The sequence below is a fragment of the Prionailurus viverrinus genome, chromosome D1 (assembly GCF_022837055.1).
Source record: "Prionailurus viverrinus isolate Anna chromosome D1, UM_Priviv_1.0, whole genome shotgun sequence".
Lineage (NCBI taxonomy): Eukaryota > Metazoa > Chordata > Mammalia > Carnivora > Felidae > Prionailurus > Prionailurus viverrinus.
The window spans coordinates 93509342-93536001 of NC_062570.1; the positions used below are offsets into that span (position 1 = coordinate 93509342).

Consider the following 26660-nt stretch of genomic DNA (forward strand, 5'->3'; position numbering starts at 1 on the left):
AAAACCTTTATTTAAATACACAGAGAGACATGTAGTTCATAAAAACTAGAAGTTTGAACGTATGTGTGTTTTTGCATGCATTTTACACAGAGAGATCATTTTGGAGATTAGAGATGTTTCATCCAATTTAGTTTTATACTCCTCAACTGATTTAGCTTCCAGTATTTCCCATGAGATGACTCAAAATCCAAGAGCTTTTTATTCTATAGAGGCTGTCAAATACTCAATAGCCTCCACATTTATTAAAATCCTTATTATATAATGTGGATCTAGGTTATATATAATTCCAGTTCCATTTAGCATTTATATCTTTCAGCATGTATGTATAAATCCCCTGCCCATAACTTGGGCTTTATTGAATACCCTTTAATCTATTTTATATGCCCCTCCATCTAATTCTTTCATTATTTGCTTGGCTTTTTTAAACTTTCTCCAATTTACACTTTTCAAGACTTGTGGGGCCTAAAATAAATGTAATAAAACAAATGTGATTTATAAAGACAAGGCAACATAGCCCAAAGATCATAATCTTTAGATTCAAGTAAATCAGTTCTTAGCTCAACTATCTATATGCATATGAGAAAATAATGTACTGTTTCTTATAAATCTTTATTTATTGTTTCATCTCTTAACTGGATATAGTAACAAATTTACCTACAGATTTGTTGTGATTACACACATTTACTATGAAACATGTTAAAATGTTTAGCCTATTTGCTATCAAATTTGATCCCAAGACACCTTCATCCCAAGATACCTGCTGGCAAGTAGTTCTTCCTTTGCTACCACTTCTTGTAATTCTAACAATACAGTCTATTTGTTTTTTGTTTTTTGTTATGTTCTCTTAGTTGTTACTTTAAGGGCCACCTGAAAGTATAATGTTTTATCATCCACCAGCACTGGAGTGGCAGATTAAAATGGCATGGGACAGCATAAGAACTCATATTCTTCAATCTTTTTCTCCTGACTAATTTCTACCACATTAGCTCAAGCATTAGCTCTTTGGAAAATATTTCCAGAAACTATTCCACCCCAAAATCAGTTAGGAGAACTTAACAAAACAGTTTTGTCATGGTATTTGCATTGTATCTACCACACTATAGTACAAGTACCTCTCCAGGTCCTGTGCCCCAACAGACTTGGAGCTACTTCATACAGGGAACATAATTTTCACTCATTTTGTCTCCCCATAATCTAAGAGCAATGTAACAACATAGGCACTAAATGAATTAATAAGCAATTCTGAATGGAAATCATTAATAACACAATAAGACTCATGACATCCATTCAATTTAATTTTACTGATTTTGCTTCCATAGCTTTGTAAAGTTGAAATATCCCTGAAGGTTATTTTGTTTGTCTTCCATCATCTTCCCTCAGGCAGAATGGGTGTTTCCCTCACCCAAACAATGTTAGATAGATAGAGAGGGATCCATCTCTTAAAATAAAATGGAATTACCACAGTGACCCACAGGAAACTGTTGAATAGGCCACTATTATTGACTAGGACTTAAAGTAACTATAAAATGTGAAGAGACCAATAAGACCATATAGGAAATGAATCCCTATATGCTGCCTGTATAAAAACATGAATTATCCACATGAAGCTACCTGAAACATAGGCCTACATTCCATTATTCTTAGACAGAAACAACAACAACAAAATGAGCTATTTGAATATCTATAACTTTGTCATGAACTAGCCTGAACCCCACTGGAGGAAAAAAATACAAACCAAAAGATAGACAGATACCATATGTGTTCACTCTTATGTGGATCCTGAGAAACGTAATAGGAACCCATGGGGGAGGGGAAGGAAAAAAAAAAAAAGAGGTTCGAGTGGGAGAGAGCCAAAGCATAAGAGACTCTTAAAAACTGAGAACAAACTGACGGCTGATCGGGGTGGGAGGCAGGGGAGGGTGGGTGATGGGTATTGAGGAGGGCACCTTTTGGGATGAGCACTAGGTGTTGTATGGAGACCAATTTGACAATAAATTTCTAAAAAAAAAAAGAGATAAATATGGCTTCCTTAAAACTTTAGGATTAAGTGATTAAGCAGACTCTGGGGCCAAAATGAAATTAAACGTGCACACACACACACACACACACACACACACACACCAAGTAACAACATAAACTACAAGGAAGATGGAAATTTCCTATAAAAATAAAACTTCAACACAATAGATTCTTTTTATTTATTTGTTTCACTCTTTTCAAGAGCTGTTATTCACTCATATGGAGGGCAATGGATGATAACATCTAGAAGTGTGATATTAGAGGAAAGCTACATAATTAGTAGATAATATAGATGTCCTAATTGGTTACATAAATACTTTCTCCTCCATTGCTGGTCTCTGGAGGACTGCCTTCTACATAACAAACCCTAAATATGCTTCCTAATGTCTCTGGATAGGTTTCTTTAGATTCAGATACAAGATATGTTCTAAACATTATGCAATGCAACTTTATCCAAATTATATTTTCTAATTCTCCCTAAACTATATGATCTAGAAATTATTAGTTTGATTTCTGAAAAGAGTACCTTGAGACTCAGAGAAATTCAATGACTTGTCAGGACTCATACAGTTTGTAAGGGGAATGTTGGTTTGGGTATTGAATCTCAAGTCCAGAGCTCACTCCATTATGATTCAGATTGCTCCTACCCTATCAGCAACAATTTTAAAGCTATATCAATATTCGGCCAATAAATTCACTCTGAGTCTTTTTTTGGCCTGCTATACCAAAAAAGCTCTATGTACTTCCTATGAGCAATTTTCAACAATGCCTCCACTCCACCACAATGATACATTAAACACCACTCAATGTGGAAGGTGGTTGTTGCCTTGGCAAATGACATGGATTGCTGCCAGTAATATTTCCCTAGCACAGAGTTGGCTCTAAGCCTCTATCTTCTCCTATGCCCAATGGGATGAAAATAATTTACGATTTTTCATATAACAGTAATAATCCTACTTATGCTTAAAAATGGTTCAAGGCCAGTCACAAAGCATTTCTCCTTTGTTCTTGGTCAGATTCCATAGACTCTGTATAGAACATCTATAATGAGGCAGTCTTGCATGTTGCACAAAACAGGGGGTCTAAGAAATCTGGTTTCTGGCTTGGTATCTGGCCCTAATAAGCTCTAGGATCTTAGGAAAATTCATTTCTGAGCCTCAGTTTTTAAAGACGTAACATAAGGGGAGAGCCTAAATTCCCTTCCAGGACTAAAATGTAGTATATTTCATATATATATATATGAACATATACACATACCATAATGCACATTTTGCATCCAGTTATTTAAATGCCTGTTAGTTCAGCATATTTGTTTAGAACTAGAGAAATAGTTCTAATTTTACTCTGATTTTACAAACCATCTTTTATCTCAGGACTGTGAAGGATCTTACATCATTCATTAATTAAGTCTCACATCTCCCCCTCCTGAAAGGTGAGACCTCAAAGACTGTTATTCTCTGTCATTGCCCATATGGTGCCGTAACATGATGTTAACTTTGGAACACAGTGCGCTGAGAACCTAGCAACTCATAGAAAGAGTGTCCTCTCTCAGAAAGAACCAGGCAGAGGGCATAATGAACAAATCAACTGAATGAAGAAGCTGCAAGAAAATGATATCTAATTTTCATTGTGGGAATCTCTGGCAGATAAAGTTGGTTTTAAAATTGAGAATAATTTACATAAATGTTAAACCAATGATCTTTCCTCCTCTCCCTCCATCCAATGGATTATCAGACCCTGTAAAAGTGACCTTATATTTCTCTTTCTCAATCTATGTAAGCAGGTGATGCTTCTTTGAAGAGGATTATGATGATGACAGATTTTTAGCCTGCTTCCATCTGTCTTCTATCCTGCCCCCCGAACACAGCTTCTCTGCAGAGTTAGAATTAAGTCAATGACTTTACTGCTGACACTAGCCCCCACCCCCCTACCCCTGCCCAAATATGTATGTATGCATCTGGTTCAAAAGGTCATACAGATGAAGGACAGGTCTGTTTGTTTTCTGGAAGGAGAGGAGGGAGGTGGGAGGTGTAAAGTCACAGGTTGATAGAGGGTTTGCAACTTCTCATTTGAATGCAGGATCATTCCCTTGCATTCTGAGTCAGTGGTTTCTTGTTGAGAGAAGAGGGTTACAAACTATAGAAACAATGGGTGCTAAAAACAGAACAGAATATAAGAATCTAGGAAAAGAAACACGAAGTACCTCAAAATATCGCAGATGCCTAAGCATGGCTATTTGAAAGGTAAGGAACTGGACATAGAATATAGATTTTAATTTAAAAAAATTTAAGATATGCTACTGCTCAGGGTAGACTTGCTGCCTGCAAGGTAAAGGGCAAAGGGAATCCCATGTTATCCACGTGATCCAGTAAGCAGTCTGCATGATAGGTAGATGAGTGAGTTTTGCAAAGAGGAAAGCAAGGGGACACCTGGGTGGCTCAGGTGGGTAAGCATCTGACTTTATAGCTCAGGTCATGATCTCATGGTTCGTGGGTTGGAGCCCTGCATCAGGCTCTGTGCTGACAGCTCAGAGCCTGGAGCCTGCTTCAGATTCTGCGTCTCCCTCTCTCTGCCCCTCCCCCCACCCTTGCACTCTGTCTCATTCTGTCTCTCAAAAATAAATACGAAAGGTTAAAATTAAAAAAAAAAAGAGGAAAGTAAGGCTGAGAGAGGGGCAGGTACCGAGAAGAGGAGGGAGAATAACAAGTGCTTCTGACCCAGTCCCCACACCCCAGCCAAAAGCTTTTCCTCTTTCCATGAACTCACATCTATCTTACAGCTTGTCTTTTTTCATCTCCAATCATCTCTGCTACATGAGTCCAATTCGTCCATCTCAACTAAACAACGTCAGAAAGGCTAGGAGATTTGCTGAGCGATCTCTAAGTGTGAGGCCCTGCATTCCTCCAACAGAGCAAAAAGCTAGTTGAATTTTGATCCCCATGTTTGTGTGGCTTCCGCATGGACTATCATTTGAACTATCATTCAGACTTCGAGGAAATTACAACATGCATTGTGACCTGCAGCCTTTTTAAGAGACTCTTCGTTCAAAGTGAAACAAATCCCTCTCAGAGGAGGGGAGAGAACAGGTAATAAACTTTCCTTCTACGCCCATGCTGAAAGCTGCACTATACAAACAATCCTAACATTCATCTTGACGGAAGGCGGAATACTGGCAACATGGTGAGCAGCAGCAATATTTTCCTCAAGTGCCCCGCCATGAATTGTAAGTGGCTGCTAACAAGGATCCTTTGCTCTGTGAGGATGCTCACCAATCATCCCTTCAGAGGTATGACTCTTGGTGGCATTTGGGAGGCTTATGTTAGTGAATCATAAGTTTTTCCTTTGGTCCGTTTTTCCCTTATCCCATTTGGTCAATAGGAGAACATACTGATGAACGATGAAGTAAGACCCAGCGTTAGTGTTTCCCTTGGCATTCTGGGAAATGATTTGTCTAGGGTCGCTGCACAAAACTTATTTGCTCAGCAAAGCTCACTTTAGCTGAGGACCAACAGCCATATATACAGCAATGACACCACTGTTTACTAACAATGCTAGTCTATTACACCAGATCGAATGCATGGGCCAAAAAAGATGTGAAACATTAAGACACATTAGAGGGGCACCTGGGTGGCTCAGTTGGTTAGGCGTCTGACTTTGGCTCAGGCCATGAACTCGCAGCTCATGAGTTTGAGCCCCTTGTTGGGCTCTGTGCTGACACCTCAGAGCCTGGAGCCTGCTTTGGATTCTGTGACTCCATCTCTCTCTTCCCCTACCCTGCTTGTGCTCTGTCTGTCTCTCTCTCAAAAATACATAAACATTAAAAAAAAATTAAATACACATTGGAAGTTTCAATTCTTCAAAAGAGGAAGGAAAAATAGTTCACATGGGAGTTCATAAATAGGTCATTTGCTTTAGAAATACTCAAAACAGGGGCACCTGGGTGGCTCAGTAGGTTAAGCGGCCGACTTTGGCTCAGGTCACGACCTCGTGGTCCGTGAGTTTGAGCCCCATGTCGGGCTCTGTGCTGACAGCTCAGAGCCTGGAGCCTGTTTCAGATTCTGTGTCTCCCTCTCTCTCTGACCCTCCCCTGTTCATGCTCTGTCTCTCCCTGTCTCAAAAATAAATAAAACATTAAAAAAATTAAAAAAAAAAAGAAATACTCAAAGCAAATTTTAATCTTCTCTTCTTCGACCTCTTCTAGGAATAATTGTCTTCTTTATCTGTACCTCCTCTCCAAGCAGCCTTTTCCTCTCTGCCTTGTGTCCTATTCCATGTAAAACCCCACATTTTAAAGACATTTAAACTTTTCCTTTTAATCTATAGTTAATATTAACCCCATCCTACATGTGTGCCAGGATATAAAAACTAGTTAAGAACACAGACAAAATGAAAAGTGAGGGGGTGCTTGGCTGGCTTAAAGTTGATAAAACATGCAACGGTTAGTCTTGGGACTGGGAGTTTGAGCCCCACGTTGGGTGTAAAGATTACTTAAAAATAAAATCTTTTTTAAAAATGAAAGCAGGAAAAAAGAAAACTGTCATATTTCTTCTTCCAATGTATTTTCCTTAGGGACTTAACATTACCCTAGGGTTAGGGTGGTTTAGAGAACTTGATGCTCCCTGAGTTTTTCAAAGATAAACTACAAGGTTAAGAAGGATGTACCACTTACTTTGCACCTACCATGTTCCAGACAGTTTTACACTTACACGTATGAATTTAGAAGTGACTCTTTTTTTAAAATATTTTTAAGTGTATTTATTTATCTTGAGAGAGAGAAAGAGAGGGTGAGCAGGGGAGGGACAGAGAGAGAGGGAGAGAGAGAATCCCAAGAAGACTCCACTCTGTCAGTGTGGAGCTCGACATGGAGCTTGAACCCATGAACTGTGAGATCATGACCTGAGTTGAAACCAAGAGTCACACACTTAACTGACTGAGCCACCCAGGCACCCCAGAATTCACTCTAAGAGTGTGAACCATGGGAATGAAAGCTGGTGCAGCCACTCTGGCAAACAGTATGGAGGTTCCTTAAAAAACTAAAAATAGAACTACCCTATGACCCAGCAATTGCACTACTAGGCATTTATCCAAGGGATACAGGTGTGCTGTTTCGAAGGGACACATATACCCCCGTGTTTATAGCAGTACTGTCAACAATAGCCAAAGTATGGAAAGAGCCCAAATGGCCATCGATGGATGAATGGATAAAGAAGATGTGGGATATATATATAATGGAGTATTACTCGGGAATCAAAAAGAATGAAATCTTGCCATTTTGCAACTCTGTGGATGGAACTGTAGGGTATTATGCTAAGTGAAATTAGAGAAAGACAAAAATCGTGTGACTTCACTTATATGAGGACTTTAAGAGACAAAACAGATGAACATAAGGGAAGGGAGACAAAAATAATACAAAAACAGGGAGAGGGACAAAATAGAAGAGACTCATAAATATGGAGAACAAACTGAGGGTTACTGGAGGGGTTGTGCGGGGGGGGATGGGCTAGATGGGTAAGGGGCACTAAGGAATCTACTCCTGAAATCGTTGTACTACATGCTAACGAATTTGGATGTAAATTTTAAGAAATAAAAAATAAATGTAAAAAGAAAGAAAGAGAAAGAAAGAAAGAAAGAAAGCCAGAAGAAAAAAAAAAAAAAAAAAAGAAGAGTGTAAACCAGAATGAAACTTCAGGGCCTGAATGAGTTTCAGAATGAAACTCAGAATATGATCAAAGCCAACTTATGGTATCTTTCATTACTGTGATGTCAATCACTTCTTTTCAGTGACTAATAGCAATGGTTAACATACTCCTCCATAAACATGAACTACAGTAGGAGTCTCCCATTCAGATCCTGAGCAGTCGGGCATTGGCAAAGGACTCAGATTCATAGCTGGAACTGCCCTTGGAAGCATAAAATATCAGTGATGGGAAGGAAAGAGAAATCCAGCAAGTGTATCAATGTGGAAATGTGTATGAGGATGTTTTTGAAGTTCATAGATCAACATAAAGTTATTCCATGTTAAAGAGAAACATTCTCCACTCACAGAAAAAGAGACAACACAGTGGTAACACTTAATAACCAAGTCACTGACTTAATTTTCTCTTCAACTCTTGCTGCCTAGCAACTTGCAAATTGCTTTCTTATCCTACTAATTTGGGGCATAAGGTATGTGTGCAGTGTTTCCCTAGAAGGGGGAGGAAGAAAACTGGCAGGGGGTGAGGAACATCTGACGACCTATTGGCTGTGGGCTACAGGCAGCCACTGAACATTGACAGGGATCCTGAAACCTCCGTCGGGATGACTTTATAGATGATACATTTAACAGGGGTTAGATGTATAGGAGGAGAAACAATCTTTTGTGAGAGGAAGGAACATAATGCATTTGTTTTAAGCAGAATGAATTTCAGATATCTATGGAACATCTACCTACAGATTGCCAAAAGTCAGATGGAAATAGGATTCCGGGGTAAGAGAAAGTGATAGCAATTACTGATAATCATTGGATGTCTTCAGCAGGTGGGTGGTAGATGAAGACAAGAGAATGAATAAAAAACAGATACTTAGAAAGAAATGCTCCTTTATGTTTCCTCTATGTAATTTCCATTCTTCTCTATTTAGTTTAATGACAGACGAATATGTACATAATAATTAACCATATGTCATGTAGGAGAGTGGAATGCCTCTTTACTTGAAAAGGATGTATTACACAATGTTCACACCATTTTATTGCAGTCATTTGCTTTCATGTTTGTTCCCTACCAGACTGTAAGACAGGTTATAGTGGCTGGCACCAAGTAGAGATCCAGTAAATATTTGTTTAAATAATGAATAAAGAAATGAATAAGCAAATGAGAAAAAGCAGGATATAGAAACTGGGTCAGAATCTCAACTCATGTGAAGCCATATATTCAGAGCTAACATTTAACTTCTGATTCATGATAACTTCCCAGGACAGAAATAACCAAAAAAAAAAAAAAAAACCCACAAAAAACAAAAAAACAAAACTAATTTTACCAAGGATAGCTGTAAGACTACTCGTCATTTTAGGGGCGCCTGCGTGGCTCAGTCAGTTAGATATCTGATCAGATCATGATCTCACAGTTTGTGAGTTTGAGCCCCGCATCGGGCTCTGTGCTGATAGCTCAGAACCTGGAGTCTCCTTCAGATTCTGTGTCTCCCTCTCTCTCTCTGCCCCTCCCCTGCTCATGCTCTGTCTCTCTCTCTTTCTCTCAAAAATAAATAAACATTAAAAAACCCACCTATTCATCATTTTGAATACCATTGCACAGCCATTTTTGTTATAATCATCAATAGCAAATGTAGTGTATATATGTGCATATACACATACATATATACATATGTATATATTTATCTTTTTTAAAGGTTTATTTATCTTTGAGAGAGAGAGAAAGAGAGAGAGTAAGTGAGGGGCAGAGAGAAAGAGAGCAAGAATCTCAAGCAGGCTCTACACTGTCAGCACAGAGCCTGATACAGGGGCTCAAACTCATGAACTGTGATGTGAGATCATGACCTGAGCTGAAATCAAGACTAGGATGCTTAACCAACCAAGCACCCTGATATATACACATTCATCATAAACCATATAGTTAACCTGTGATATTAAAATCATATTTAAATTATAAATGTATTTTAAATGTATTAACTTATTAGATATGTATTAGATGCTAGATACTAAATCCAGCATATTTAATTCTCTCAATTATCCTAAGAGAAAGAAATTATTATATCTATTTTAGACACATATTTTAGAAATCGACATCTGTTGACCATTGAACAGCTTTTATAGATGTTCAAAATGGAATATTCAATTTTCTAAATACGGCATTCAAGGCCTTATGCAAAATGTCTGCATATGTATACATACAACTTTCTCTGTGAGACAGGATAAATGAAATTTCCTATCAGGCCTCATGGCTTACTGAGGTAGAAATATCCTACTACCAATATATAAAGTACATCGACTTAGAATGTAGTCTTGTAGGAACCAGGAGGGTGAAAATCACTCATTAGGAAAATTTGCTGATTAAATGCAATAATAGAGGGTTTTCAACTATTATACAAATATGGTTTCATTTTTGTTACTGCTGCACATTTGTGTTTTTACTCTTTGGAAATGGATTATTCATCAACCTCAATGCTCTGGAATGTAGCCAAGAACAATGTAAAAGGTAAACTGCCAAATAAATCTTCCCAAGTCCATAAACTAAATATCAGCCTTCCTCTCTCAGGAGAGTCTTAGTCATCAGAGACCGCTTCTATTCCAGACACAATTTGGGCTGTTTTCATCACATCCTACCTGGACTACTGCAGCAGTTTCAAACTGGTGTTTCTACCTTCACTCTTTCCTACTTCCAAGCCTGTCTTCCCATGAACATCTACCATATCAACAACAAACTTAAACTTCCCAATGGCCTGTCATTGCCTACTGGATAAGGCCAACTTTTGCGTGCTTTAGAGGGTTGTATGATAGAGACGCTGGCTATCCTTTGAGCCTCATCAATGCCACCATAAACCTGGATTTTGTCTGTCTTTTTGTTTGTTTTTTGTTTTTGTTTTTGTTTGTTTTCTGTCTTTTGATTCATTTTGGTCTGTAGTCATACCGAGCTTTTAAAAATTCCTTTATTCAACACCACGCCCTGTCAAAAATAAGGAACTTTCCTTCTGTAATTGCATCTGCTTGTAATGCTTGTTCTTTTTGCCTTGCTCATGCTAACTCCCTTTTTCAGACTGATACTTCGTGATCGATTCCACTTGAAGGCCTGGCCTGTCTTTCAGCCCACACTGAAGTTTCTGCCTCTATGCATAGCAATTGATACCTCTTAGGCATAGTGTAGGTCACTTTGGAACTAAATGATTGTTGAACCTGTGTTACATTTTCAATGTTTACCTCTGAAAAATAGTAAGCTCCAAGAAAGAATTATTTTGCTTTGGTCATTAACATACCTTAGAGAGCATAGTATATATAGTATGTTCATTAAATACTGATCAACTAATAATCATGCAGATATTTAGAAAAGGCAAGTACAGACTACGAGGGTCAGATAGCTGATCTTGATAGCAAGGAAGCAAAACCAGTATGTTTTAAGAGCAGACAAGAGAATGAAACCATCCAGCAGGCTAGGGTAAAGAAAATCTTCTTACTTCAATGGTTTTAGAAGTTTCATGTACCATAATCTACTACAAGACATGATAGCATTATGACACAGGCCTTGAATTAACCATAAAATATCACTATTATTTGGCATGCATTTTTAAATAAGAAAATAATTTTGAAATATAATTTTAGAGCTATTTCCATTATTCTAATTGCTAAAATAAAACAAAGTGTTCGTATTTCAAGAGGTATTTCAAGAGATATTTCAGAGGCTGGTATTTCAAGGTTCAGTTACTTAGAAAATTAATTTATATGCTATGTCTTATCTAACAATATTAAGTAAATGAATAATAAGTGCTAATAACTGTCCACTTCTAAGTGGTAGGCACTGTTCTAAGCACTTTATACTTATACTCTCTTTTAAGTCTGACAGAAACTCTAGAAGACACATATTACTTACTACCCTCATCTTACAGATGAGGGAACTGAGTCACAGAGTTCTAAGGCACTTGTCCAAAGTCATACTGTTAAGAAGTAGAGGAAACAAGATTTAAAACACAGCTGTCTGATCTGGAGAGAGGTCTTTTAAAGTACCTATTCGACAGCATTCTTTGAGGGTTTCAAAAACATTACTATGATTGTTTAACCAAAGTTTATCATTTTCTCACCTAACATATGGATCATCTATGAAAGCCAGGGACTATGCTACTCACTGTGTATACATGCTCTCATTTAATCTTCAGAACAATCTTGTAGGGTAAGAATATTTCTTTCCAGCATATAAGTAACTAAATTAAAACTTGGAGAGCTGAACTCCCAAAGTCAAACTGTAGAGCGAGAACTGAACATCAAGTACACTGACTCCAAAGACTGAGCCCTTAATTACACAAGTTTCCCTATATAAGAATACACTTTTACACAAGATCAGCCTTGGTCCTATTGACATTTTGGTCAACAAGAAGCTGGACAACATGGCTGCCCAGTGCATTGAAGGATGTTCAGTACAGCCCTAGCTTCTATCCACAAGATACTAGGAGCACCCTTTCTCCCAGTCATGAGGAGATAAACGTCTTCAGGTTTTGTCAAATGTTTTCTGGATGGGGAAACAAAATTGCTCTTGATTAAGAGCTACCACACTAGGTAGTAGATTCTTCTTTTGAATACTCGTGGATGAAAGCAGAACATATTCCTCCTGCCTTCTCTCTATTTCCAAACTTTCTGACTACGGTACTTTTGATAAAACATACTTTCTTTATGCAAGTTAAAATACACACTTACGCTGAGGTTTCCTTTGGTTGTCTTTCAGTTTAGTGGAGTATCCACACATTTAGAAACCAGTGAGATACTTTATAGCAGGACAAGCCTCAGTTAACTTGAAGTAGGTCAACCAGTAACTTCTGGTCATGTGACATTGGGGAATTTATTTAACATCTCTCTAAGCCCTTTCTTGGAGTGAAGTTAATAATAGCCCCTTATAAATATGTAGGTTAAATGAACATATCCTTATAAAACAGTCAGTGTTTGGATCATAATGAATGCCCAATTAATGTTCATCATTACATTATATAATCATCACTATCCTCATCATCATTACTATTACTTGTGTTATTTTCATAGTTGGCTCTTTCTAATTTATCTTCAAAATTTCTGAGGCCATTGTAGTTGGTTTCCAAATTCACTGAAAATATTTATTTAGAGGTCATAACCTATGTCTACATGCCAAAGCAAATCCATTATATGGATATAATTTAAAGTCAAAGAAGTTGAAAATCAAGGTAAAGAGAAAATTGTTGAGAGGAAATACTTGACAGTGAAAGCTCAACTTCTTAACTCTGTGGATAAGACGTATTAAATTTACAAATAAGCCATAAAGGGTGAAAATTGTTTTCACTGTAAGAAGAATTTTCAAAAAATGGTGCAGAATTTTATTCTTATATTCCTTACAAACAGACATGGTACCAATTTTTCAGTCCTTCACTGATTGTTTACAAGAACAAGAGCTTTAACAAAAACCTATGTACTAAACACAAAAAGAAAACATCTAGACTTTCTAGCAGCACGTCTTCTTTGACCCAGACCCATGTTCATACTCTCAAGCGTAAACTTACCTGCATGGCCTTATTATGGCTTTTTTTTTCCATTTTTATTTTTCCCGAAGGTTTAGATCTCTGCAGTTGCATATTCTTTGCTATTTGTATGGTGAATGCCAGAAAACTGTCTTGATATGCAGCCATGCCAGTCATAAATATTGGGACATCTATACACAACAAGTGCCCCACAAAGAAAGAACTATGAGGGTGCACAGATTCATTCCAGCCTTCCTGACTCACAGCACAGAAAATTCGCTTCCTTCTGTGAAATAACTGCTATAAGGCCACAGGTTCAAGAAGAGAAAGTCTAAGACCCAGGCTTAGTTTCTAAACACATTTTGACCTTTATTTAAGAAAACAAAGCAGACAGCATTAACACACACACACACACACACACACACACACACACACCACAACACAACACAAGGAACTTTTAAATCTTAAGTCAATTATTTCAGATGGATAAAAAGAAATGCTCTAAAGAAAACATCAGTTGTTGGCTCAAGGAGCTATAGGCTTTGCCAAATCGTAATATAGCCCTCGATATTCCCCTGGAATTCTCATTTTCCTCATATGTCTCCCTAGTTTCCATAGAAGGCGTTAACTTTAAATATGTAAACTTTGTTATTTCAGAACTTGTAATACATCATTGACAGCACTCACCAGGATCTGTTAATTCTTTCTTTTATAGACACAGAGAAGATTCTATTTCCCAGCTCCCTCACCACCTCCACCCTCAGAGTTAGGTGGGGCCAGGTGACTTTTGACAAATGGATTATAAATAGAATATAAGTGTGTCACTTCTGAGGAAGGCAGAGGAATGCCCTGAACTATCTCCAGCTTGCTTCTCCCTGTGATAGCAATCTGGAAGCCACATGTTCAGAAGGCAAAGCCATAAGACAGAGGCAGACCAACCCTCTCACACATCACTTGAGGGTTAAAAGAGGCCCACAGTAGACTCAGCCTGCACAAACAATAAACTCGTGTTAATCCACCGAGATTTCAGGGTTGATCTGTTATCACAGCGAGTTTAGACAATCCTGACCAATACAGTTCCTAACATGGTTTCTAGTATTTAGTAAGTGCTTAATATGTAGCTCCTTAAAGAATCAGCATGCAGGGCTGAGATCACCATTTAGTAGAAACATCTAAATCTAGACATGGCTTATGAAGGAAAAAAAAAAAACAGTCATCTTGATTTATTTAAAAAACCAATTTCTGCATATTAAGCATGTAGAGACTATATATCAACCGTTATACAGCTCAGGGACTACCCAGCATGACTGCATATTGCTGACTAAGGAAAAGACAGGTCATGTTCATGTAAAAAGATTATTACCACCATAAAGTAGTCCCTATATGTTAGGTTCAAAATGAATGAAGAGAGTAATTTGTTTGGAAGGGAACAGATCTGTGACTTTTCCATTTCCCACTTCTGCCTTTTATCTAAATGGCGTATCATATCATAGTTAAGCTACTTTGTGACAAAAAAGGATGTCACTTTCCTTGCAGCCACTATCATCTGCCATTTTCGGCATGGTTCTAGAAAGCAGGAGAGATCCAGGTTCTGCCTTCACTCCGCGGGGGAGTATCTGCGGGACTATGACCTCTAAATAGACTTTCTCTTACGCTCTATTTGACCCTCTGGTAAAGTGGGCCCAATGATGACCTTAACACCAGGTCATGGCAAAATCAAGTAGCACATTGCATAATAAGAACCTAGCACAGGGTTTGCTACATTTTAGCATATAATAAATGTTGGTTTTATTTCTTCAGCCCCTTTTTCTTATTCTCACCTCCCTCTCTTTGGTCCTCCCCCTTATTTCCTTTCAATGTCTTGGGGTTTTGGGTTTGTTTATTTTGTTTTTTGTTTTGCATTATTTGTTTCTTTGTTGTTTAAACTGAAAAGCAAAGGCAGTGAATGCTAGATGATTCTCAAAACATCTCTCAGTATGAAATACCTAGGCCCTTGAAGTTTGCTTATTACTGGGAATTTGGAATTGACAGCAGAGGCCACAAGAATGAAAACGCTATCCCACACCACCGGAGTCGGGCCTGAGCAGGCAAGCAGGGGCATCAAAGGTGAGGAAGCAATGCCAGAATGAACGACAAAGGGTGCAGTGACCTGGTGGCAGCCACAGCTAAATGGAGTTTTATAAAACTAGAGCCTCCTAGAGTCTCTGTTGTCTATGGTTTTCTAGATTTTGATTAATTCAAATGAATTTAAAACAAATCAACACTGGGGGGAGGTATATCACTTTGCCCACTGGGATGCAGAAGAGTCTGAAGTTTATATTGTAACAGAAGTTTCATGTTCATCTGGGCTCTTAAGAGAGCATCTTCAAAAGGTGGATAATAAGGAAGATGAAATGGTGTTTTTGAATACTTCCTTGTGCCTGTAAGCCAGTCTCAGCCAACAAGTGAATATACAGTAAGAACAAACACCTCACACCGTAATTCCTCGAGTGGGCACTGGTCCACACTGTTTCCTGATATGTGCCTGAATACCTTTGAATTACGACTTCATTTCACCTCCTGACTCTGGCCCCACACTTGTCCCTGGATTTGATAATGGTTAACGTTCTTTGGTTTTTCTCCCTCTATCTACACTGGATTCTCAGGCCACATTGACTACAGTGATTCAAGATTTACATCCCAGCTTTACATCCCCCATTCTACCCAGGCAATGGCACCAGCCAGGGCAATTAGGATTCAGAAAATGGTTGTAAAGTCACTTTTTTTGGAATAGCTAAGCACCAGCATATCAAAAAAAGAGATATGAAAGGCTCTTTATTATCAACCAATAATACTCCAAAGTAACTATCAGGGCAAAAATTCACTTAAAGAGAAATTTAAATTCACATAAATTAGAGTAGAGAGCATCTTTAACACATCTGAGTGTCAGAGTTGTAAAGAGGAAGCACCTAACGAGTCAATGAATCATGGAAATATATATATATTTTTAAATGTTTACTTATGTTTAGAGAGAGAGACAGAAAAAGAGAAAGAGGCAGAGAGAGGAGAGAGAGAGAGAATCCTTAGCAGGCTTCGCGCTGTCAGCTTGGAGCCCGACGTGGGGCTCAATGTCACCAATCATGAGATCATGACCTGAGCCAAGAGTGGGTCGTTTAAGCACTGAGCTACCCAGGTGCCCCACGGAATTTATTTTTAGGCAATTTGGAATCATTTCTCTCTCACCCATCCCTGATTCATGTATCTTCTAAAGTGTTGTGTTTCGATTGCCAAGGAGAGGTGTTTATATAAAAGGTGATCTTTTCTCCTGCAGATTCTAGGGAACTACACCCAGTAGGAAAAAACTGAAATTTGAGAGAAATACCAGCTAAAACACTACCGGACCTGGCTTCCCTCACCTCCAACAATCCCACATAAGCTCTAGGCTTTAGCCTGAATTCCAAAGAAGGACATCTAAATACAATCTTACACTGTGTTAGTTGAATTATACCGACCTATGTCTCTGCTTTTGCTCTCCACTTACATACCTACAATATGACAAAGACTTTGCCTCAAACTGATTTCTGGCCTCTATGTGCAAGTGACCATGATCTCAATTCTTCCTCCTTTACAATGTCTTCTGAATTCCCTCCCCAGCAGCACTGTTGCCTCTTTTTTCTTCAAATTTCATCGTGTTCTTAGCAGAGCTCATATTTTTACTTAAATTCAAACCGCCTTGTATTTGCTTATTTATTATGCCTGTGAATAATGTCTAAATGTGAACTGACAATACCCAGGATCCTTTTCCTGATCCTCAGGCCCCCTCTCAGAGCCTAGTTCATCACTGTGTAACCTAGTTCTCTGTCAATGTGTGTGGAACTGAATTTAAAAAATAAAAACAGGGAAACATCTCACATGCTTTCTCCCTGTTCATACTTCTGTTAGGGAAAGGAGTGATATAAGACAATGTAAATATGCAATGTGCCAGGGCAAAAATGAGATTTCAGACAACCGATCACATATCCAGAATTCCTATGGCAAGACCCAATGACCTCCACTAGATACAACCCGGTAAAGAAACCAAAAGCAAGTCAACGGCCTTCGTAATGCGTTGGTTCCCTCAATCTTCTTTATTGCTAACTGTTCTGTATATAAAACCCCTATCTTGCTACTGTCTTTCAGCCAGAAGCCCCAACCAGTAGAAGCAGAGTGCTTTCCCAACACTTAATAATAAAACCAGAAAGGGCTGAAGGCTCTTTTCTTGTGTGGCAAGGAGGAGGCACATCATTAGCCAGGCTGGATGGTATTCCCTTGATGTATAAATCCCCCAAAATATGTAAAAAAATTGATTTCTAGTAAAATACTTAGTTGACTTTTGGTTACACCTATGACTCTGATGGCATAGAACCTTGCTACTCAGAGTGCTGGGACCAGCAGCATCAGCAGCATCTGGAAGCTTTTTAGAAATTCAGACTCTCAGACCTCATCTCAGATCTAATGAATCAGAATGTGCATTTTAACAATATGCCCAAGTGACTCAAATGTACATAATATTTTAAGAAGCATGGACATCCAATATTCCAGCAGCAATATTTCACCTGCATCATAGTGGTCTCTGCTCTAAGCCATGATTTGATTGTAAAAGTAAAATATTTTCTTCTCACACTCTCTCTTTCTCTACCCCTCACTCTTTTCTATACACCTGTCCATTTCCTTTAATATGCAGTATAAGAAAACACAAAAGATTTTTCATACTTTCGATTGTACACATTTCTTTCATATACATTATTCCATTTCATCCCTTTGATATCTCTGTAAACACCATCATGCATAACTTGTCAAATGTCATCTTGGTAATAAATGTCTGACTTGCATGCCAATGTTGTAAACATGCTTCCCCTGTAACCAATGAACTCCCTACCCTCAAAATTCTCTGCATTATAAATCGTACTTTAAAAATGAATTGAATCCACATATTCAACAGGGGAAAATGGATATTTAAAGTATCCCACAGAGTTTGGAAAGACTTGTACCTGATGGGGACCTTAGGGAAAACAGACAAAAAAAAGAGGATATTAATTTCTTGCTCCTCCCATTACCCTCACAACCCCCTGCCGAAGTCCATGGAGCCAAGGACTTGAAATGCCAGGTGGATCTTAATCTTGAATCTTTTGCCCTTGCCACTCCCTAACCCAGATTATCCTAAACAGACAGTAAAAATGCACACTCTTGATGAAAGCTTTTATAGCTTCCATTACATAATGGATTTGCTGTCATTTTATTGAAACTGTGCATACTGAAGAAATGAGAGGAAAAAAAAAAAAGATCCAATTATTGCTTATAAGCAATGGAGTTTTCAATGAACCCAAACCAACTTGGGCATTTCTATCCTATAATGGCAGGACTTCCTGAACAACCCTACTCATTGATGTGACTCGAAATTTCCAGCAATGAGTAAAACAACATAAGGCAATAGCAATAAAGAAACATTTCCTATAGTTTAATTAAGAAGTTGTCTGTAGTCTTAGGATATAATATAGTAAATTACCAACCATATTCAAAGCCAGGCGCACTTTCAAAATCTTTAGTCCAAATCTATGCCATGTACAGAGATAAGTATCTGTACATAATATGAAATTATTAACCAGACTTTAGCCTTCATCCAAATTCTTGAACACTGACATTTAGGCATATATTTATCATCATTTTTATAAGAGGCTCTTGATTATTACAAAATGGAAATCACACTGGAAGTTACAAATCTAAAATTAAACATAAGTAGAATGTTACAATAAGAAGGAATTTTAGAGAGATCACATAGACCTATCCTTCATTTCCAATTTATAGATTCACTGAGAGGCCCAAAGAGGCCACACAACTTACCCCAAGCTCCACTGTTGTCTGTTACTGACTAGCTGAGTAACTCTGGGCAAGTCCCCTCTCTCTCAGCCTGTTTCCTCATCTGCAAAATGACGTGATTGGACTAGATGATGTTAAGATTCCATATAGCCTGAAAAAGACATTTTTCTACAAGGCCACATCCTAGAATATCCACCCTTCAAAAGCAACATACAAGAATATGAAAAGATATTTAAATGGCGCTGGGGGGCCACTGATGTTACCATTTGTTGGTATTGTATCTCAACTTGAGACTTTAGAACCACATGGGTTGCATGGGTGCCCACGAACAGTAGGCAAACCAGGAGAGAACAAGTTTGGGCATATCCTTTGCCAGAAAAGTCTTGCAACTGAAAATCAGTCCAGGGTGAGGTTTTATCTTCTCCTCCCCCTTCTGAGGATCTAGTGACTTCATCTGTCTGGACTCTGCCTCAGAGATTTCTCCTCAAGGTTCACTAGAGCCCTGTGAGTCCAGCCCTTGACCTAACCCCAGACAAAGATGTATTTCCTCCTGGAAGACTCCCCGCCTGGACGCGTCACTCATAATCAGCCTTAAAAGAGACTTTAGGCTCCAGGGAGCTGCACATTTTGGCATCTTTTAAGCAGCTGTCTGGCTTAGGTCTGTAGTGAAACCTTTTTGTTTTATTACAATTTTATTCTGTTAGAAACAAAGAGTTGGTACGCTTAATTAAAAAAAAAAGTAGATTAAGCCTTTGAATGGAGGAACTGCATGATCATTGGTCATGCTTTAGGTACATGTATTTATTTCCCTTCCCTCATTCTTATGTAGGGTTGTAGCTTTGAAATGGCTTCTATTTTGTTCAAGTGAGTTTCCACCTTTCTCTTTTTATTCTTTTCATTATCGCTATTTTCTATGGGGCAATCACACAGCCAGGCAGTGGTTTAGGTTTTTAAAAGGGTATTTAAATATAACGACTCCACGAAGCAGAACCCAGGAATTATGTATGCAAGAATGGGCATTGCCAATATCCCTACCAATTAAGTCAATCATTAAACCTGAGTTTAATTTATTGGGTTCATTTTAATGATATACACAAGTGAACCTGAAACCCTGTGTCCTATTAACAGTAACATATTTAAGGAAAGCTGGCATCTATATCTAAATCATTCTATACAAAATGTGGCCAACCAGGAGAGGAAGAATTCTATAAACTATGCCTAATCCAATAAATAACAATTATGTTATTATTAGCATTATTATCATCTATTCTTTACAGATTGCTTATTATGCATTGTGCACTCTTCTAAACAAGTTACATGATTACGTAGTTTTAACTTCACAGAAACACTGCAATATTAACCATGAAAAAAAGACACGTAGAGATGGGATGGAGCCAAACAATGGCCTCCGACAGGGTAAGCTTGTTGTAAAAGGATGATCCTAGGGGCGCCTGGGTGGCGCAGTCGGTTAAGCGTCCGACTTCAGCCAGGTCACGATCTCGCGGTCCGTGAGTTCGAGCCCCGCGTCAGGCTCTGGGCTGATGGCTCGGAGCCTGGAGCCTGTTTCCGATTCTGTGTCTCCCTCTCTCTCTGCCCCTCCCCCGTTCATGCTCTGTCTCTCTCTGTCCCAAAAATAAATAAACGTTGAAAAAAAAAATTAAAAAAAAAAAAAAGGATGATCCTAAACTGTTAACTGGCTATACTGGGAAAAACCAAGATTGGAAGGTACAGGGAAACCAAGTGTGGCTCAACTCCCATCTATGCAATGTAAGCAGCAGATACACCTGCCTATAGGGAGCGTGTTTATCCCTAAAGGTACTCAGCAACAGGGTTCTGTGACCAAGATCCCAGGGATGGTGTAGAAAGGGATTTCGGCAATGGATGGAAGCAGTGAACCAAGGATCTGCCAGCCCTAGAATTCTGGGTAAAAGTACATGGGGAATATATGAACACTGGGAGTATAGCTGTACAAATACATGAATGAATCAAAAGATAGGTGAACAATCTTAGATAATGATACTTTGTATATGTCTCTCCTACAGCACTCATTCTATCTTGTGTGAAATCTATGTGTGTCCTTTCATCTTCATTTCCAGTAAACTCTAAGTTCACTGAATCATGACTTACCACATACTAAGTATTAACCTTTGGAAAAGTGCTCATTTCCCTCTCCAGTAGTAATGGAACCTATCATACAGGATCGTCACAAGGAATACATTAGACTGTATATGGAAAGGAGTTAGCCTAGTGTCTAGTATAAATCGAGCTCTTAGTTATTGTTACTACCACTATTCTTGTAATTATTACTAAGCCACAGATGCATTTCTTAGGCCCATAATCTTGATTTTATAGTCTAATAAGTATCAGTCAATAACCAGTTTTACATTCCAATAGATCAATTAAAGCAACACGACTTTACCTGCCAACCTGCCAATATAAATTTTCCAGGGAGGGGAATCAAACCCAAACCACCCAAGAGTTCATCAAAGAAGCAACTCAATAAAATGTTTTCACCATGCTTCTCTCTTAAATAACAAGAGAATATGGAGTGAGGAAAAGACAAAATGAAATATTTTATTTCAATCTGTTAAAAATTATTACTGTTTGATGCTTGTTGTATGCATGACAAATGAACATACATTTCTCTCTTTTTGTGGTGAAAGAACTGTTACATGCCTTTGCAATTTATTAATGTTGTCTTCAATTTTCCTATGAAATGAATATCAAATTCATTTGAATGTGGCTTCTGGAATAATAGCAAGATGGACTTTTAAATTGCATGTGTTCAAACTGGTTTAAAAAGGCAAATTTCCATACTGTAATTTACACTAATATTATTCAAGCAATTTTAGCAACGGGGCTCTTTTTTTAAAAAAGTATCTTATGCCCTCCCCCCCCCCATAAACTAAGGCTTTCAAATACATATCATTGGGTAAGAAAATACTTCATTCTTCAAGGAAGTCCTGAAGTACCTTCCTAGAATTTTTAAAGTAGTTATAAAGCTAGCCTTCAAATCCAAACACCTTATATTATTGATGAAAAAACTGAGTCCCCAAAAGGGAAGCTGATTTGATCATGTTACAAAACTAGTTAGTGGCAAAACTTAGAATCCATGATTCATTCGTTCATTCATTTCATGTTTATTGAGAGTTTTCCATGTGTCCATTCTGTGGTAGGCTTCCTATAGATATTGTACTTATTAGTCTTAAAATTCATTCAATTTCCACTTGGCAATTATTAATTTAATATCTACTATGAATAGGCACTACGTTTGGTATAGGGTGCTGAGATAAGGTAAGTGAGAGTTGTTACCTATCGCAAGCCCTTAAAAACTAGTTGAGGATGTACTGAGTACAGAGGTAGAGTAATTGGTAGCATGTAGTTAATACCATAAGAAAGCAAGAGAATTTGATGAGTTAATTTAGTATTTTCCTAGCCATATATAAAAAATGCCCTATATCTATTAACCAATCATCAAATCTGTATTTATCATGTAGCATGTACAAAGAACTGGGAATGTGATTAGAAAAATCCAAGACCAGCTAGAAATTTATAATCTAAGAAGCTGAGATGCACAAACAAAACATTTGTTTTACAACATCAGGACACTGGTTAAGTACTAAGGGTAATGTAGCAATTTAGGTATTAAAGAGATTTCTTTAAAAGAAAAAGCTTAGTGTGGACTGACTTTAAGAATCTGAGTGGGCTCCAAAGAAGAGGTATAATTTTAACTTAAAGAATTTATTATTACTATTCACATTTACCATTAACATTGGCATATTCCATTGCACCTGAATTTCTTAACAATGCTCTTTGGAATGACTACATAAACAGACTTTTCTCCAATTAATAGTTTATGAACAACTAGCACAAAATTACATTATAATATCAACAGGCCCCCAAAGAGTCATTTGGCAGTTGAGCAGTTTATTCTTCAGTTGCTTTGTGACAATCCTGATTTTTCACCTATTAACTCAGGAAGCATTTCAGAATTGATCAGGTCTTTATCAATCTTAGCATATCCTGACACACTTAAGTCTCTAAGAAAACTCAATGCCATCTCTTCCACATTTCTTTGACTTAATTGTCACCCAAGTCACAGTGCCCTCTCCCTCTTCTGAGCAATGTAATGGTCTGTACCTTTCACTTGAAAAATCTTTTTTTTTTAACCTAGTCTTTACATGTTACTACATTACTTATAAATAAATACCTTCTTTTCCCCTCATCTATACTAGAAGCTCAAGATAATAAAGGCATAGCTTATACCTAAATACAATGATCTGCTAAAGAGGCACTTAATAAATAGTCACTGCTGTCATTTGATAGCAAAGGAGAGGTCCCTGTGTGTAACAGATATACTAGTCAACGAGTAGGAGTTGACAACCTACAACTTGTTATTTCTGATGCTTTATTAATTTAATCCTCAACTCCTGGGAGAAAAAGCAAGCAACCAAGCAAGCAACCAAGCAAAGAACAACATCGAACAGTAGTAGGATACCCATATTCTACTCCCAAATATGCCACTAATTTAACTGTGCCATTCTGCATTAGGGTGTCAATCTATTATTCAGTCTTCTGTTTCTCCATATGTAACCCAATGGGCTTGGCTGAAATACTGCAGAAGACGCATTCTTTCTGATTCTTAAATATTACAAGAGTCAACCAGGAACACACCAAATGAGAAAATTATTTTGTTCGGATTGTCGCAATATGGGGGTTGGAGCGAGGCTGAACATTCTTTAGTGTAGTTGCTCCAAAATTTTTAGTTTTTGTATCGAATCTCCCAGTGAGAAATCCACTATGCAGCGAAACAGTGCAAAGCTTCTGTTTCTCCCTCTCACTCTTTCTCTCCTTCTCTCAAAACTGAAAACGAAGTTTTACCAGTCAAACCTTGCAACGTGGTACACAGTAGCTTTTCTATTCTATCCTAGCCCACCCCATCCTATCCTGTCTTCTGCTACCTCATTCCATTCCAGCCCATTTCAATCTATTGCCTTAAATAAAACCTCAGATTTGAATAATCAAATTGATTTCATTATCTTCTCTGGCTACATGAGTTCAGTCACATTATTAATTTATTCTATGGATTATTTTCTTCATTTGTAGAATATGGATAACATGTCTTTAGAGGGTTGTTTTTGGTATTAAATAGAATACTATTTAGCACTGTGCTTGGCATTAAGTGTTCAATACAGATATATTATTTTTATATATGTTATTATTTTACCTATTTTGATTATTATATTATTATCATTCATTTTACTTAAGGGTATTTGGAGACTGTTAATTTATCTTATATTCTCATATACCTGACATGGATAGTGAAACTAGGAAATCCTTTACTTTTTAGGAAATCCTTTACTTTTTAACCAACAAGTAGGGAAAAAATTAATAGAATTGGTCCAGGGCCCCTGGATGGCTCAGTCGGTAAAGCTTCTGACTTTTAATTTCATCTCAGGTCATGCTCTCACAATTCATGAGTTTGAGTCCCACATTGGGTCTTGCTTGGGACTCTCTCTCTCTCCCTGTCTCTCTGCCCCTCTCCTGCTCATGCATGCACACTCTTTTTCTTAAAATAAATAAACATTAAAAAAGTGTTTGGTCCATACATTTCCAGACATCAAATACTCAATATTACTTTGTTTTTGGTTAACTCTGGAGACTTTTCATTTAGTGCTTAATCTCCATGGTGATTAAGGGATGTGGAAATGATAACACTGGCATTTCATTTAAATGTTTCCATGAGGTGACATATGACAGATTCATTCTTCTAACTTAACTGAGATGAAAGTCATCTCATCTCCTATTACTAGGGGACAAATATGAACTGAAGCATGTGGTTTCCCTCACTCCTAATATCTGTACCAGAGGAAAGATATTAACTAAAAGGAACAACTAAGTCCTCTGATTTTTTAATGATTCTAGTTTGAATCTTCAAAACACTGCTTATATAAAGGGATATAAGGAGAAGTCTCATTTTTATTTCCATTTTTAATTTTTTAAATATGTATTTATTTATTTTGAGAGACAGTGACAGAGAGTGAGCAGGAAAGGGGTAGAGAAGAGAGAGAGAATCTCAAGCAGGCTCTTCACTGCCAGTGCAGAGCCCAATGTGGGGCTTGAACTCACAAATCATGAGACCATGACCTGAGCTGAAATCAAGAGCTGGTGCTTAACTGACTGACCCATCCGGGGAACCCCAATTTCCATCTTTTTTAGATTACTGAAGGAGATCATTCTTTCATGATAAAATTCACTATTCAATGATTTTTCAAACTAAAATATAAACATTCAAAATAAAAGGTATATATGTGATATAGCATTTCTATTTCCTGTAAGCAGAAATACTTACAGGAAGCAGAAAAAGTAACTGGTGGAGCACCTAGGTGGCTCTGTCAGTTAAACATCTAACTCTTGATTTTGACTCAGGTCATGATCATAATTCATGGGATTGAGCCCTGCATCAGGCTCCATGCTGATAGCGTGGAACCTGCTTGGGATTCTCTTTCTCTCTCCCTCTTTCTCTGCCCCTTCACCTCTCTCTCTCTAAATAAATAAATAAACTTAAAAAACGAAAATAATTTGTTTAGTATTTCTGCCATGACTTGTCAGAAAACTGAGCATGTTCACACACAAAAGCAAAGAATAATACCAACGGCTCAGCAGCAGATGAAGTGGCAAGATTTCCCTAGGTGGAGTTTATAGTTATCTTTTAATCACTCAAGAGACTAATTTTTTTTTTTGACCTGAATTCATCTTGCCTCCTTTCAACCTTACCTCCACTGATCCTATAACATCTTCCTCTTCTCTGTCTCTTTTTTTAATACTAATTTAAATATGGACCTTTTTGTAATCACCATGTGTGCCATCGGCATCAACATTTCAGAAGACATCTTCAGCGCACCCACTGAGTATCCACCATACTTGTTTCATTTTGTTAATTGAATGTTTCTCAAAAAACCTCATTATCTGCCCTCAGCACTTAGCATTTTCCTGTTATAAAACTATCCTTTGCAATGTCTTCTCTGCCAACCAGAAGGGCGAGACTCTTGCTTATAGCATCTCCCCAAACACAGGACTGGTCTTTAACAAAATCCCCATGTTGTCAGACCACAACAGGGGAAGTGAAAAGAACTAACACTGAGTGCCTACTACATATCAGGCTATAAATGCATGGTATTTAGTCTTCAAAACAGTCCTATGATACAGAAGACATTACACCAAGTTTAAACAGATGATGGAAACAAACAAACAAACAAAAAATATTCTATCACTTATCGCAAGACACACGATGGGCAAGTTCTTGAGACAGTATTCCAGAGTCCACACTGGGTCACTGCACAGTACCATTTGTACTAAGGAAAGGCTGAGTTATATTCTGGTCTTTTTTTTTCTGTCAGAGAGCTCTTTGAAGGCCTTAATACTCTCTGTTGTCCAGATATAGGGGCCATGTTAACTCCCAAACAGTTCTAAGCTGTGTAAAGCCCTTTCCCTCAGCTCCAGTTCTAGAAAGGTTTGGAAGACAGGAAGAATTAGCAGCCACCCTGTAGACATACTGACTATACTGTGGAAAAGCTAAAGCCAGGGGACCTGAAAAGCTTTCTCCCACTAATGGAAAATTATTT

The 26660-nt window shown here is 37.8% G+C and overlaps 1 protein-coding gene across 6 annotated transcripts in view; it reads right to left on the bottom strand.

Annotated features, from left to right (window-relative positions):
- LRRC4C (leucine rich repeat containing 4C) overlaps positions 1-26660 on the bottom strand; it is a 165309-nt gene that overhangs the window by 93887 nt on the left and 44762 nt on the right. The window contains exon 1 of one of the 6 annotated variants that reach the window (XM_047824187.1): positions 19060-19092. The exons of 4 other annotated variants lie outside the window; for them this stretch is intronic. The gene's annotated coding sequence lies outside the window, so the exon portion shown is untranslated. Of the gene's footprint in view, positions 1-19059; positions 19093-26660 lie in introns of those variants that run through there. One more of the 6 variants, XM_047824185.1, reaches the window with a different exon arrangement.